Source organism: Loxodonta africana, chromosome 1 (assembly GCF_030014295.1).
Source record: "Loxodonta africana isolate mLoxAfr1 chromosome 1, mLoxAfr1.hap2, whole genome shotgun sequence".
Lineage (NCBI taxonomy): Eukaryota > Metazoa > Chordata > Mammalia > Proboscidea > Elephantidae > Loxodonta > Loxodonta africana.
Window position 1 is genome coordinate 28,957,288 of NC_087342.1, and position 16,676 is coordinate 28,973,963.

The window sequence follows — 16,676 nt, forward strand, 5'->3', positions numbered from 1 at the left end:
CTTTTTAGCTCCTGCTCCTGGACTGTCTTCATGTGGCTTGGCATCTCTCTTCCCCCACCTCTGCTTCTCTTGACTGTTTAATCTCTTTTAAGTCTCAAAGGAAATTGACTCAAGACAGGCCCTACAATAATTCTGCCTCATTAATATAACAAAGACAACCCATTCCCAAACGGCATTATAACCACAGGCACAGAGGTTAGGATTTACAACACATACTCTCAGGGACACAGTTCAATCCATAACAGTGTCTTACACTTACGCCGCATCTCGTTGTGGACCAATCACATTTCAGTGCTCCATAGCCACCTGTGGCTGGTGGCTCCCTATTGGACAGAGGAGCTCTAGGTGCCCCCACTGGTTCCTTCCGGTTAGAACCCCTGCTGATAACTTGCATTTCTAACAGGAAGTTATACACAAGAATCACCTGGGGATCTTGTTAAAATGTAGATTCTGAGTGTCTCTGGGTAGAAATGCAAATTCTCAGCAGAGGTTTGAACCGGAAAGAACAGGTTCAAAGCCCTGGTTGAACTAATGTCTATCTGAAGATAAACCTCAGCGTTATGAAAAGAGCCTGGCTTTTAGTATTTAACAGACTTCGGTTTGAATTTAAGCTCTAACAGTGACCGGTGATGAGGAACTCACCACAGAGGTTGTTACAGTGATTTTCTGCTAGTTATTTTACCCCACTTAACCCTAATTTCCTCATCTGTAAAATGGAAGTGATAATATCTACCTCACAGGTAACTCTGAAGATGATATGCAATGAAATGACTAATAATGCAAACTTTAGACTTTCAGTAAATGTTAATTTCCTTTCCCTGCCTAATAAAATGGAAATAAGTTAATTCTTCTCTGGCCAAGGTTTAAACATGCAACAGTTTCCACCCTAGCCAAAAGGGGGAAAGTGATAAAAAGTCAATCAAAATTTGTGAAAGGGAGCCAACTTGTACCACCTGCTTCCTTGTTTTTAAAATGCTCCCCAAAATGTAGATCTATCTAGCCAGGGTAGCCCATGAATTGTGAGGCAGCTAGAGAGCCCCTTGCCTTGCCAGTAAGTAGACAGATCACATTTGCAGTCAACTATTATCCCAACAGTTGGCAGTTTGAACCCACTCAGCAGCACCACGGAAGAGAGGCCTGACTGTAAAGATCACAGCCAAGAAAACCCTATGGAGTGATGCTAATTTAATACATGGGGTCACGATGAGTCAGAATCAACTCAATGGCAATGAGTAGATAAACGCACACTACACTTTCTTCTAAGATTCTAGTATTTAAAAGAATCTTCCTTTGCCGTTCTGAGAGCTCGGGAAGCTGGAAGCACAAAGGACTGTCCCTGGTGCACCAGCCCAGGTAGCAAAGCGGCCGGGTAAATGCTCAGAGGTTCAGTCTTGTGGCCCTTCCCCGGGGTAGAGGCCTCAGTCCTAGCTGCAGTTTTGTCATGGCTTGAACTGTGTCCCCCCAAAATATCTGTCAACTTGGCTAGGTTATGATTCCCAGTATTGTATGATCATCTACCATTTTACCATCTGATGTGATTTCCCTGTGTTGTAAATCCTATCGCTATGATGTTAATGAGATGGATTAGCGGCAGTCATATTGATGAGGTCTACTAGATAATCTTAAACTAATCTCTTTTTAAATATAAAAGACAGAAGTGAGCAGAGAGACAGGGGGATCTCATATCACCAAGAAAGCAGTGCCAGGAGCAGAGCGCGTTCTTTGGACCTGAGGTTCCTGTGCTGAGTCTTCCCAGACCAAGGGAAGACTGATGACAAGGACCTTCCTCAAAAGCCGACAGAGAAAGCCTTCCCCTGGGGCCAGCACCCTGAATTTGGACTTCTAACCTACTAGATGGTGAGAGAATAAACTTCTCTTTGTTAGATGACCAAGGCAGGTTTGACCCTCAGAGAAGAAAACACTTCCCTCAGCCCCAGATCCTCACGTGAGTTCAGGAAGATGGACGGCCGAGGAGTGCATCACTGCCATTGTCTTGATAGGAAAGTATTTGTCAAAATTAAACACTCCTCCTCAGATTCCTCAAATAATAAATAAATAAACAAACAAGAAATCAGACCTACTGGACCGGTTGAGACTGCAGGACTCCCTGAGACTATTACCCTGAGATACTTCTCAAACTTTAAACCGAAACTAACTGCTGAGGTCACTGTGTAACTAAATAACAAATTGGCTCAAAAAATAATGAAAGTCACCTGTAAGTACCGTACTCCTTTAAAAAAAACCACCTATATGAGACCAGTCTGTCCACAATTACTTTAAAACAAAAATGAGAACATTAGGGGGCAGGGAAACTAGATTAGTGGAAATAGAACAACCAGAATGGAAATAATGACTATGCTCACTCATTGTGAAGAATGTAACCAATGTCACTGCACAACTTGTGTGGAAATTGTTGAATGGGGACCTAAACTACTGTGTAAACCTTAACCAAAAACATGATAAAGTATTATTAAAAAAAAAAAAAAAACTCCTTTCTAGCTTCCTTCCCACCACACAGCCCCCCGCTTGCCCGTGCCCTGTAGAGCTTCCTCACCCCTATGCCTTTTAAGAGACTGTTCGTCCATCTACCTGCCCAGCCCCCTGTCCTGGTCACCACCAGTCCTATTTCTATGCATCTCTATCTGCCAATAAGCTTTCCCCCCTCATTTCTGGTGGGCAGTGGTGGTTGATAGCAAAATTCTCGCCTTCCATGTTGGAGACCCACTTTCGATTCCTGGCCAATGTACCTCATGCACAGTCACCACCCGTCTGTCCGTGGAGGCTTGCGTGTTGCTATGATGCTAAAGAGGTTTCAGCAGAGCTACCAGACTAAGATGGACTAGGAAGAAAGGCCTGGAGATCCACTTCCAAAAAATCAGCCAATGGATCACAGCAGTCCAATCTGCAACCTATCACGTGGATGATGCAGGACTGGGCAGTGTTTCATTTCGTTGTGCATGGGGTTGCCATGAGCCCACCCTATTTCATGGCAGCTAACAACAACTTCATTTCTATACCACCTCACACTCCCACACATACACACTCTACCACCTCGCACTCACACACATACACACCACCACCTCACGCACACACACCACCACCTCACACCCACACACATACACACCACCACCTCACACACACACCACCACCTCACGCTCACACATACACACCACCTCCTCACGCTCACACATATACACACCACTACCACCTCACACTCACACACATACACACCACCACCTCACACACACACACCACCACCTCACACCCACACACATACACACCACCACCTCACACACACACCACCACCTCACGCTCACACATACACACCACCTCCTCACGCTCACACATATACACACCACTACCACCTCACACTCACACACATACACACCACCACCTCACACACACATACACACACCACCACCTCACACTCACACACATACACACCACTACCACCTCACACTCACACACATACACACCACTACCACCTCACACACATACACACCACTACCACCTCACACTCACACACATACACACCACTACCACCTCACACTCACACACATACACACCACTACCACCTCACACTCACACACACACCACCACCTCATACACACATATACACCACCACCATCTCACACTCACATACACACCACCTCACACTCACACACACACCACCACCTCACACACACACATACACACCACCTCCTCACACTCACACACATATACACCACATCACACTCACACACATACACACCACCACCTCACACACACACCACCACCTCACACACACACCACCACCTCACACACACACACCACCACCACCTCACACTCACACACATACACACCACCACCACCTCACACACCCACACACATACACACCACCACCACCTCAGACTTACACACATATACACCACCACCATCTCACACTCACACACATACACGCCACCACCACCTCACACACTCACACACATACACACCACCTCCTCACGCGCACACATGTACACACCACCACCACCTCACACATACATGGGGTCCCCCCCTTCCACCTCCCCACACACAAACAGGATAATTACCCACCTCAGAACACTTTGGAGTCCTGGTGGTAGGTTCAAGCTGCTTACCAAAGATTGGCAGTTCGAATTCACCAGCCGCTCCTTGGAAACCCTATGGGGCAGTTCTGCTCTGTTCTGTCCTATAGGGCCCCTACGAGTTGGAATCAGGTTTTTTTGGTTTCAAAACTCTTTACCTGGTGAGTTCTGATGACCTTTATCTTTCTCACCTCAGTTACTCGTTGATAAACATTTCTTATCCCCCCTACTCGAGAAAGTGCCCTTGAGGACAGTCTGTTTCTCTTTTTGTTTCTGTACTCTGCACAGTGCTTGGTACATGGTTGGGCTCCATAAATATTTCTGAATGAATAAATGACTCAGTTAATCAATCCAGATGGGTCTATAGGGCCTAAACCAGGCGATCGGGAAGGATTAATCCTGCCCGCTGAGCCCCTGGCCCTGGGGCTGGGGGGCGGGGGGAGCGCCTTTGGTGGCTGATCCTGCCTGATCCTGCTCTGCTGCCTCGGTTTCATTCCAGCGGAAATATTTGTTCTGTGAGCAAAGAAAATGTGAATATGTTCCAATCTGTATCTGCAAAGATACACGGAGCTGCCTGATAGTTTAGATCTCCTAGGGCACTTCAAAGAGCTGCAAAAATAAATGGGGGGGGGGGGCGGGGGGAGGCAGGAAGCCTGTAACCCTTTCCTTCTCAGAGAGGACAAGTGATGACCGGCTGGCAAGTTTCCCTTTTTCACATTTCTAAATAAAGCCTCCTGCGGGCCTGCCAGTCTTGGGGCTCTCTTTCCTAGCGTTGGACAGATTCAGAAATGCCGGAGCTGTGATTTGAAAACACACAGACACACGCACACTCGGAAGTCTTGACTTGATGTCCATGTTTAGCTGATGAGGGAGAAGTTTTGCTCTCAGAAACCTGTGTGAGTTGAACCAACACCGTCTGTTTCCTGGGCCCCCTGAAGCTAGCCTTCTGCGCCCCCCACACCACCCACCCGCCCCCAAAGCATCACGTGCTGAAGACCCCGGGTGCTGCATTTTAACAAAAGTGCAGAATTTCTGCTGGAGAAGTCGAAACAGAAGAAACAGTTCCTGTTTGGCAGAGAATTAGGAAGAGATCCTTGCATTTTGTTTGTTTCCTCCTAAGGAATTCTTAGAAGTTCAGAACGTTCCATAATAAGCCGTCATCGGATACAGTTGTTTCGAATAGGGCCTCGGATTTGATTGCAGGCTTCTGACCGAGGAAAGCAGTGTTCCAGTCTTCCCTTAGCCCAGCCCTGTCCCTTCTTACAGGCTGGGGGGAAAAAAAGTAGCTTTGAACTGTCGTTTATGGAAATCCAACGTGTGCAAATCAAACTGTTTATTAAATGCCTACAGAGATATGGTTCGGGATCCCTGCAGTGTATTCTGAAAATATAATCCGGGACTCCTTTCCCCCTTCTCTAAGTGTGAGTCTTCCCTGTTGAGCTGGCCTGAGGTCAGACACACCTATTTAGAATTCCGGGTTGAGAACAAACCTCAGCTGCCCCTTAGGGCACAGTCATAGCTGCCATTTACTGACCCCTAAACCCTTGTGGGAAACCCTGGTGGTGTAGTGGTTAAGTGCTACAGCTGCCAACCAAAAGGTCAGCAGTTCGAGTCCACCAGGTGCTCCTTGGAAACTCTATGGGGCAGTTCTACTCTGTCCTACAGGGTCACTATGAGTCGGAATTGACTCCAGGGCAACAGGTTTGGGTTTTGTTTAGTTTTTTGGCTCAGTGTTTAAGGAGTCCTGGGGGTACAATGGTTAAAGCATTCAACTACTAACCAAAAGGTCAGCGGTTGGAAAGATGTGACAGTCTGCTTCCACAGAGATTTACAGCCTTGGAAACCCTGTACAGGCAACTGGACAGCAGTGGGGTTTTGGGCTCAGTGTTTAAAGCCTCTCAAAAAGCTGCAGGTGAGATTGAGACATATCTGCGGCTCATAGAGGCCAAGCAATTTGCCCAAGATGGCCCAGCTGGGATTGGAACTCTGGCTTGCTGACTCCAAAGCTCCTTCCGTTACAGCAGGGACTGCTTCACCAGGGAAGTCAACCTGCACAAACTTCAGGGAGCCAATGTCTGCTTACTTCTAAGCAGTAAACTAGTTGGTGTTGAGTCGATTCTGACTCATGATGACGCCATGTGTTTCAGAGAACTGACCACCATAGGGTTTTCATGACTGTGATCTCTCTAAGCAAATTGCCAGGTGTTTCTTCCAAGGCACCTCTGGGTGGGTTCAAACTGCCAACCTCTCAATAGCTGAGTGCTCAATTGCTTCTGCCACCCAGGGACTCCCGAATCAACTGCCATCAAGTTGGTTTTGACTCATGGCTTATTCCTGCTGATTTGATAGTCAAAGCAATTGCTCTTCTCTACCTCATTAGAAGGGCACTATGAGTTGGAATCAACTGGATGGCAACAGGTTTTCCTCACCTTGTTGGATGCCTTGGGTTTTTTTGTTTGTTTTAGCACATATTATTTAATTTACCTCACCTCATTGGATGCCTTGGGTTTTTTTGTTTGTTTTAGCACATATTATTTAATTTAAAAGCCACACTTTTAAATTAAAGACTTTTTGAAAGCCTTTATGTTTCCTTTGGAAACCCTGGTGGCATAGTGTTTAAGAGCTACAGCTGCTAACCTAAAGGTCGGCAGCTCAAATTTACCAGCTGCTCCCTGGAAACTCCATGGTGCAGTTCTGTAGGGTTGCTGTGCCCAGTAGGGTCACTATGAGTAAGAATCCACTCCACGGCAACGGGTTTGGTTTGGTTTTTTACATTTCCTTTGAAAATGAATTAGCTTAAGGATTTTAGGTTCTTCCATAACAAAGTGGAGCCTGCACGGCCTCTCTGATGTGTCCACAACACCCGGGACTCTGAGTGTTCTTCTCTCTCCCAGGAGCCATACTGACAGTCTGGGGCCACCCTCCCTTTGGGTGGCAAGTGTCATTCACATGGCAAGGGGTGGTCTGACCCTAATCTGAAGTGGATAACAGGATCTGGCCAGATCTCCGATGATTGAGTTACCTATACTAAAATAATAATAATAATCAAATCTGAGATTAACACAAAAAGATGTTCACAGTAGTTTTAATGGTTAAGGTTGTGTGTCAATTTTGCTGGGCTGTGATTCTCTGTGGTTTGAGAGTCATATGATGTTGTGATCACTTCCATGATGAGATTTGTTATTACGTGTTCACCTCCATGATGGGATCTGCTGTGAGTAACCAATCAGTTGAAGGGGAGTTATCTTGGGTGTGTGGCCTGTGTCCAATATAAGTGGACATTCTGGCAAGGGCTTTTGCTACTTCTGGATCCTGCAGCTACACCCTGTTCATCTGACCTCTGGTTCTTGGGACTTGAGCTAGCAGCTTACCTGTGGCCTTGCCTGATGATCTTTGAGATTCCTCAATCTTCAGAGCCTATGAGCAAGAGCCCAGCTCTCTAACCTGCTGATCTTGGGTTCTCCAGCCCCTGTGGCTACATGCATCAGGAGATGCCTCTATCCTGACCCACGGACTTGGGAAGTTCCAGCCTCTACAACCGAATGAGTCTTTTCCTTGATTTAAATCTGTCTATATGGGTTTGTGTTTTATATATATTTATACACTTTACTGGTTTGGCTTCTCTAGAGAACCCAGCCTAAGACAGTAGTGTTTTTAACCTCAAAAAACTGAAAACAACCTAATACCCACCATTAGAGAAACAATTAAAAAATGATGTTGTAGCCATAGAAGGCACATTAAACCCATTGCAGTCAAGTTGATTCCGACTCATAGCAACACTATAGGACCTAGTAGATCTGCCTGCTAGGGTTTCCAAGGAGCAGCTGGGGGATTCAAACTGCCGACCTTTTGGTTAGCAGCTGAACTCTTAACCACTACACCGTCAGGGCTTTAAAGACATATTAAGCAAACCTTAAAATCAGTGTTTATGAGGAATATTTAATGCCCTGGGGACATGCCTATGATATAATGCTAAACAAAACAAGCAAAATTCAAAGTTATACTTTAAAATATATACATCTCCATTACATAAAACAGCAAAGAACCAACACTGGGAGGAAATATGTTTAAATGTTCATGATATTCATTTTTGGAATGATGAGTGCCTGTTAGTTTATTTTTAATTAGCAGTTTGTATTTTCCTAATTGTAGACAATGGAAAAAAAAATTTTTTTTTTTAATGAGTATGTGATAATTTTGCAATTTGAAATGTTTTAAAAACTTTTCAAAGACCAGTTAAAAACTCCCAAACCCACTGCCTTCGAGTCGATTCCAAACTCCCAGTTTTGGTAAATTAACAAGACTGGTTTAAAAAAAATAACAAAAACAAATGATTTGGGAGAAACTGCAAAAACGTGAGATTATTACTCTCTGACTGGAGTTAGGCCATCTTTTTTTTTTTTAATTTAAGTGTTATGATAGATATGCATGCTTACCAGTTGAAAGAACAATTTTTACTTCCACTCCCACTGCCTCACAAGTAATGTACCAAATCTTTTTAAATAACAAATGTAACACGCTGGACTTGGCCTCAAAATGGCTTGAGTTGACCTCTGCCATTCATGGTCAGCCCTGATGAAGGGCACTGGGGAGAAACCCATGGTGGTAAGGATGGAGGGATGGGGGGCGGGTACAAGTAAGAGCCTTCTTCCTCGCCTGGTGTGGAGAGCTTAGTCACTGAAGGAATTTAAAACTAAGAATGTTGTTCCTCTGAGAAGCCCAGGTGGTTAAGTGCTCATCTGCGAACTGAAAGGGCAGTTTGAACCTACCAGCCGCTCTGTGGGAGAAAGATCTGGCAGCCTGGTTCTATTGCCTTGGAAACCCTATGGGGCAGTTCTACTCTGGTCTACAGGGCCAACTATAAGTCAGAATCCGCTATGAGTCAGAAACAATAGCAGCGGGTTTGGTTTAGTTCTTTCTCTGTCCAAACTAGTAGCAGCAGAGAGCTGAAGCAGGAGGCTATGCTGGGCTGATTTCACTCATTCTGAGGCACTCAGAGTACAGGTAGCCCACAGCCAGCCTTCCCCATTCTTCTTGAGGACCCAATCCTGTTCATCTGTGCTTTGGGGTGCTCTGGGCCAGGGCGAGGTGGTGTCTGATGAGTGCTTTTTCTGATATCCCCATCTCTTCATTGAGATTCCGTGGAGTCTTTCTCTTGCCTCTCTGCTTTGACGTACTTCAACCCACCCTTCACACTCATTAGATTTGTCTTTCTCAGATCTCCCCTGTCCATCTGTCAGCCCCCTTTTCCAGAACCTATTGTGTGTGACTCCTGCTCATGGAGTCCAGCCCACATTCCACAAATCTCCAATATGTTACCCCAGCCAACTCCCTCCAACTCCCCTTCCTCTGCCCCGCATCTGCCCTATCCATCCTGCCCAGTCCTCCCTGTCCTGCAGAGTGCTCTTCAGCAGCCCTCAGAGGCTGCATCAGTCACAAAGAGCTGTTCTTTCACCAGAATAAAATAATGGTCATTTCTCAGGGGACACTGAGCTTCTGTGCAGGGAGATGGAAAAACTTGGAAATGGATAATGGCGATGGTTGAACAACATGGCAAACGTAATTAATGTTGCTGAACCATACATGTGAAGAATGTTGAAATGGCAAGTATTTGGTTACATATATATCTACCATAATAGAACAATAGGGTTTTGCCCAGATTACGAACAAAGAAACAATTTTCTCAATGTTAAGTTTTTCTCCCAGCAACTTGCATTACACCTCTGGTGGCAGCAATTCCGCCTGTCTCCAGTGAGAGAGAGCCCACAGATGGCAAAGCAAAGGAAACAAGTCCCGGGTGAATAATCATGGCAAAGCCCCGGGAACAGTCTATCACGTGTCCTCCAACGGCTTGTTTATTTCACAGACACGTGCTCATGGCTGTGGTTTTATATGTACACGTAAAATAAACCCCCATTTTCTAGTGATAAATGCATTCTTGGTTCACGTGATAGAATTATACACTACATGCTCTTGTGATAGACTTTTTTTTTGAGCTTCAAGTGAATGTTTACAAATCAAGTCAGTCTGTCACATATAAGCTTATATACACCTTACTCCATACTCCCACTTTCTCTCCCCCTAATGAGTCAGCCCTTCCAGTCTCTCCTTTCGTGACAATTTTGCCAGCTTCCAACTCTCTCTACCCTCCCATCCCCCCTCCAGACAGGAGATGCCAACACAGTCTCAAGTGTCCACCTGATATAATTAGCTCACTCTTCATCAGCATCTCTCTCCAACCCATTGTCCAGTCCCTTCCATGTCTGATAAGTTATCTTGGGGTATGGTTCCTGTCCTGGGCCAACAGAAGGTTTGGGGACCATGACTGCTGGGATTCCTCTAGTCTCAATCAGACCATTAAGTATGGTCTTTTTGTGAGAATTTGGGGTCTGCATCCCACTGATCTCCTGCTCCCTCAGGGGTTCTCTGTTGTGCTCCCTGTCAGGGCAGTCATCGGTTGTGGCCAGGCACTCTTGTGATAGACTTTAAAAAAAAAAAAAAAGCATGATGCTCTAATGAGAAAATTATGGTTGCCATGAGCCAAGACACTTGGGTAAGTTTGTAAACCATTGCTTTAGACATACTGTATCCCCCTTCCCTCAGAAGGGATCCCTGGTGGTATAGTGGTTAAGAACTTGGATGCTAACCAAAAGGTCAGCCATTCAAATCCACCAGCTGCTCCTTGGAAAACCTATGGGGCAGTTCTATTCTGTCCCATAGGATCGTTAGGGCAGGGAGGGCTGGGCAGGGTTGACAGGGCAGATGCGCGGCAGAGGAAGGCGAGTCTGGAGGGAGTTGGGTAGGAGTGGCGTATTGGAGATCTGCAGAATTTGGGCGAGAGTCCATGAGCAGGAGTCACACACAGTAGAATGTCCACTCAACAGCGATGGGTCCCTCTATATACCACGCATTCACACTCCTTTATGCCTTCGCCATGCTGCTCTGTCTGCTAGCTCCACTCCCACTTCTCTGCCGAAGAATACAGAGGCATTCTGCAAGGTCCTGTCCAAATAGCAAGTCCTCCATGAAGGCTTGCTGCCCTTTCATCCTGAAATCTGATAGAATTCTTTTGGTTCTTGAGAAATAAGTGAAGAAATGGGAAACATCAGACATCAGTTAAGAAGACAATGCTAAGTGAAATCTACAAGGCAGGCAGTATTACAGGAGAAGGAAGGTGTTGGGACCCTCTGTAATTTATTCCAGGGAATATTACTGCGTAGGTTACAGAAAAGGTCAGTTGTGATAGTGACAGCACATGGTGACTGAATTGTTACAAAGAAAAGGGAGGGAGCAAGATGTATTACATGTCTGCTCTATGCCAGGCACTCTGCTAGCTGCTTTTCAAATATTCTATGTATTCCATCTTAGAAATCTTAAGGTGTGTGTTATCATTTCCATTTTACAAATGATGAAACTCAGGCTCAGAGTAGCAAGTGGCAAAGCCATGATTAGAACCCATTTCCACTGCCCACATCAGCTAGGCACTAGACATCTTCACAAATGTCTCAAAATAGTCAAAGAAGACTGTGAGCTAGGTATTATACTCCCCATCGGACAGGTAGGAAACTGATAAAATGGCTTGCACCAATGATCACAGAGTTAGTAGCAATGGAGTTAGGATAAGGAAAGGGGCTTTGGACCCCATGTCCACTCTTTTCGACACCAGCTCCCACAGGTATAATTTAATAGCTGTGAAAGGAGGCAGTGGATCTGGGAAGGAGGAGGAGAGAGTTTAGCTCACTGAAGATCTTGTAAGAAATAGAGCTTCTTCCAGACAGCGAGTCTATACAGCTGTTACCATGTTACCATATGGATTACCTTGTTACCATTTACATTTGCAAGGTGTACACACAGTTGTAAATGAATGCTACCCGCATTCCAGTCGGGAATGTGTGGGTTGGAAAGGGTAAAGCATGGATCCTGCTGTGAAAAATTATATGTTGGCTTTGAAGTCAGTTTAATGTGCAGGGAGGAAGGGGAAGACCATATTTAGCTTTTAAATTCAACTGTGGTTGAAACAGACCCTGTCAGAGCAGACCCTGAGGTCAGCTTTCAGGTTCAAGTTGAACATTCGTTCATAAGTGGGAAGGTCCAGATGAAACACAGATAAATATACAAAGCAATTAAGTTACAGAGCCAGGAGCAACAAGAACTAGGAAAGGTTTCCTAAGTGGTTCAAGTCAAAGGGCGTGTGAAATTCTCCCAACCAGGACACTACCAGGTGAAGCCAATTCCTGGATGGTCAGGCTGAAAGGGATGTTGATCTTTCTTGGTTGGCTAAAGGAAATTCCCCAGGTGCACTGAAGTCTTGTCCCAGGGAAGCTGGCGATGCTTTTGAGGAACTGGACAAGCCCAGGGTGAAGAAGACACTCTCCTTTTGCACCCTGAGTCCACCCAATCTTTCCAAGTCCGAGAAGAAATGGAAAGTGTTTCTTCCCACCTGTTCTATATTACCCAGTCCCAGTGGTTAAGGGGGCACCTGTTTGGGGGAGGACCTAGACTGTGTGAGTCAATGAGGCAGAATTCCTTCTTCTGAACGAGGCCTGGATTTCAGAAATGAGGGATGTGGCTATTTTGGCGTGGTGTGAGCTCCTCCAGGTTGCTACGGGCTGAGATAAGGCTGTAGGGTCCGACCAAGCTCCACACCATCCCAAATCTGTCTGAAAGGAAACTGGACATCCCAGAGCCCAGGTACCGCTGCGAAGGAAATGAAGCACTTCCCTAGAACATACCCTGAGTTTCTCCCTGAGCTACTGCCGAGGCCAGGTTATGGCACCTCTTTCCTCTCCTACCATGTGGGCAAGGCGGAAGCTGGGTGCGTGTAAAAATAAATCCCAAGAGAGAAGGAAATCCAGCCAGCGTCTTTCTCAGGCACGGGTGTTTTGCTGTGTGGTAGAAATGACTTACTCGTTCACATGTCCATTCATCATTTGGCAACCACCTATTAAGCACCCAGATGTTGGGGCTGGGGAACTCAGATAAGAATCTAAGAGGCCTCATTAGAGGAGCTGGTTACGTGGACAACACAGACACATGAACACTGTGATATATGCTTTAACCAAGGGGCAGAGGGAGGTGGAGGACTGAAAGAATGAAGAAAAGGTGATTGGCCATACCTGGATATTAAGGAAGGCATTGTGAATGTATTATGTTTAAAGCTCTCTTTTCTTTGGGTTGATAGTTGTTAAGCATCTATGAGATATATCCCAAGATTCCAAAATGTGACTGATCATCCCTCTAATGATTATATAAGACCCTTGACATCTTGTCTCCAAAATATCCATCAATCCCCTCTCAGTCACGTCTCTTCCTTGCCCCAGCATCCCATGGTTTAGCTACACATGAACAATTGACGTGCCCTGTCATGCCGACACCTGCCAAGCCTCTATGTCTTTGCGTGCTTGGGAAGTCCTTCCATCCTTGCTCTGCCGAGCAAATTAATCATTCAAGGGCTGGGCCAAATGTCAGTTCTCTGTGGAGCCTTCCTTGATCCTCGAAGGAAGTACACACTGCTCCTTCGTTTGTACACCAGAACCCATTTACAGGCCTCTATTATGACACCTGGAAACACTGTATAATAGCTATTTGTTCCTGTACCTTTCTCCTGCTCCCACTGCAAGCTCTTCTCGGACAAGCCCCAAGCTGAGCAGACACCAGTCACTCAACCGACGTTGTGAAAATGACATGTACTGCTGTGTAAATCCCTGTATGTCTTACCTTATTAAGGGCCTATTAAAAGTGATAGCCCAGCCTCATCCAATAGGAGCTAATGGCTGTTCACCTTCCGTGACCAGTAAATTATCATCCACTTACCTCTGGGACTCTATAGTACTATTGGGGGAGGGGACAGCCAGGGCGCATACCAAAATAAACCAAAACCATTGCCCTCAAGTCGATTCTGACTCATAGCGACCCTGTAGGACAGAGTAGAACTGCCCCCTAGGGTTTCCAGGGAGCGGCTGGTGAATTTGAACTGCCGACCCTTTGGTTAGCAGTTGAGCTCTTAACCACTGTGCCACAAGGGCTCTGCAGGGTGCATTGCATAGAGTGCAGTAAACTCCAATAGGTGTTATCTTAAAGAATATAACGTGTATTCTTAGATCTGATTATCTAGGCAATAGAAAATATCTAGAATGATACATAAGAAACTGATTAAGCCATCAAGCTGTCAAGTCGATTCCAACTCACAACGGCCCTATAGGACAGAGTAGAACTGCCCCATAAGGTTTCCAAGGCTGTAAGTCTTTATGGAAGCAGACTGCTACATCCTTTTCCTGTGGAGCACCTGGTAGATTTGAACTGCTGACCTTTTGGTTAGCAGCCGAGCGCTTAAGCACTGTGCCACCGGGGCTCCTTAAGAAACTGATCATCGTGCACAATCCTAGAGAGTGGGTACAGGGTAGGAGGTGATAGGGGCTTTTATTTTCGTTCTGCACCTTTCTGTGATATTGAAATTTCTTTATCGTGACTCTATGCTACTTTTCAAAGAATAAGACATTAAAATGAACCCTGCAACCACATCTTAAATGAGCAATGAACATTAGGGCGATGCTTACCAAAAGACATGTACTAGAATCTTGCCACAATGCTCAGAGCAGCTTTTCCAATAGCAAAAGCCGGGGACTGCCTAAATGCCCGTTAGCAGTAAAAAGGATCAAAGTTGTAATATAGTCACACAATGAAGTGATAGCAAAGAGAATGACCGAAATACATCTATAGACTACGAAAGGGATGAATCTCCCAAACCTCATGTTGAAGGAAAGAAGCCAGACGCAAAACAGTGGGAGTGAATGATTCCATTTATACAAAGTAAAAAAACAAGAACTGATCTATGATGGCAGGAGCCAGGGTGGTGGCTATCCTTATGTGTGTGTGCATGTAGGGGGTGGCTAATGAGTAGAAGGGGCATGAGAGGGGTATCTGAGGGAGAACCCATTGCCATCCAGTTGATTCTGACTTGTAGCACAGAGTAGAACTGCCCCATAGGGCTTCCAAGGAGTGGCTGATGGATTTGAACTGCTGACATTTTGGTTAGCAGCCTGAGCTCTTAACCACTTCGACACCAAGGCTTCATCTGAGGGAGAAGAGCTGGTGATGTTCTGTTTCTTCTCTGGGTACTAAATGCACAGAAGTGTTTGTTCATTTTGTGAAAAGCCGTCGACCTCTATACTTAGGATTTGTGCACTTTGCTGAATTGTGCTGAATTTCAGCAAAAAAGAAACAAACAAAATAGGCCAAAAAGGAGGTGCCTGAGCATTGCCTTACATGCAGCTGGTAACCCCACGGGGGAGTCAGATGTTGACCTTCCAGCCTCCTGGACCTGAGCGGTGGGACAGTGAGGAGGAGGGCACTAAACGAGTTCCTAATGATTTTAGGGGTGCCCTTGTTCTTTTTTTTTTTTCTTGTTCTGCTCAGGGGAAGAGCCCTAGTGCAGGGAGGAACAGACAGAGCACCTGACCTCCTCTCGGGGGGCGGATGGGATGCTTTCTGGGGATGGGGTGTTGCTGATATTTTGCATTTTGGGACGTGTACTTTGGCTTCTTAGCAGGAGAGTGTGCGGAGAAGGGAGGGGTTGCAGAGAAGGACGAGGCGAGGTTTTCAGACGGGTTTGGTTTAAATCGAAGCTGCCTTACACCCCAGAGGTCAGAGGCAGGCAGACAGACCATCAGCAAGAAACAAGAACAAGGTGCAGGCAAGAGGGTGATACTGGTTTTCCGACACCTGCTGTGGCTGTTTGGTTTCCGGTGGCAGTAAGTGGGAGAGCTGCCTTACGTTCAAAGGGCAGGCTGGACGCCCCCGAGGGATTGAGTCCACTGAGGGAGTCTTCCAGCTGGGGTCTCTATTACTAGCTGGCCATAGTCCATCACTCCTTTGTCCAATTCAAAATAAATCCTGCGATCTCCACAGGCCCGTAGAGCCCAAGTGGAGGCTGGACGCTTGCAGACCAAGCCAAGAGCTGATAGGTCCGGCCGCCTCACCACCCGCTATCCAGCTGCCTGCCGCATTGAAGCAGGCCCATGAGAGAATCCACATTTCTGACCCTCCAGCCACCGCTTCGGCTGTGCTTCCAGGGCCTGGAGAGGCCAGAGCTGGGCTGCTCACAGCTCCAGGGTGGGTGAGTGCTGAGTTAGCCTGCTCCTGCTTTGGGGGATGAGGTCTGAGACGTCACAGCAAGGGTTAACCCTTGGTCATCTGAAACTCCCGGCTAAGTGCATAAAAGGAAGCAAAAAGGCCTGTAAAGGGTCGAAATAGATTTTGCCAAGTCCACACATTCAAACTCATCCGCGTCCTCATTAGAGAGGGCCCTTTAGCTCTCACTCAGAACCCACCTTTTCTTTCTTTCTGTTGCTTTAGACTCACTTGGTTTGCCGATTTCCAAGCCTATAGCAGATAAGAGGCAGAAAATCACAGTGGATGTAAGAGGCTGCTGGAGAAGCATGGGCTTCATGCCTTGAGAAGTCCTGATCGACACCCTAACACCCAGAAGGAGCATGAAAACCCCAAAGATCAGACATACCAAAAAACCAAACTGGTTGTCATCGAGTTGATTCTGACTTACAGGAACCTACAGAGAAGAACTGTCCGATAGGG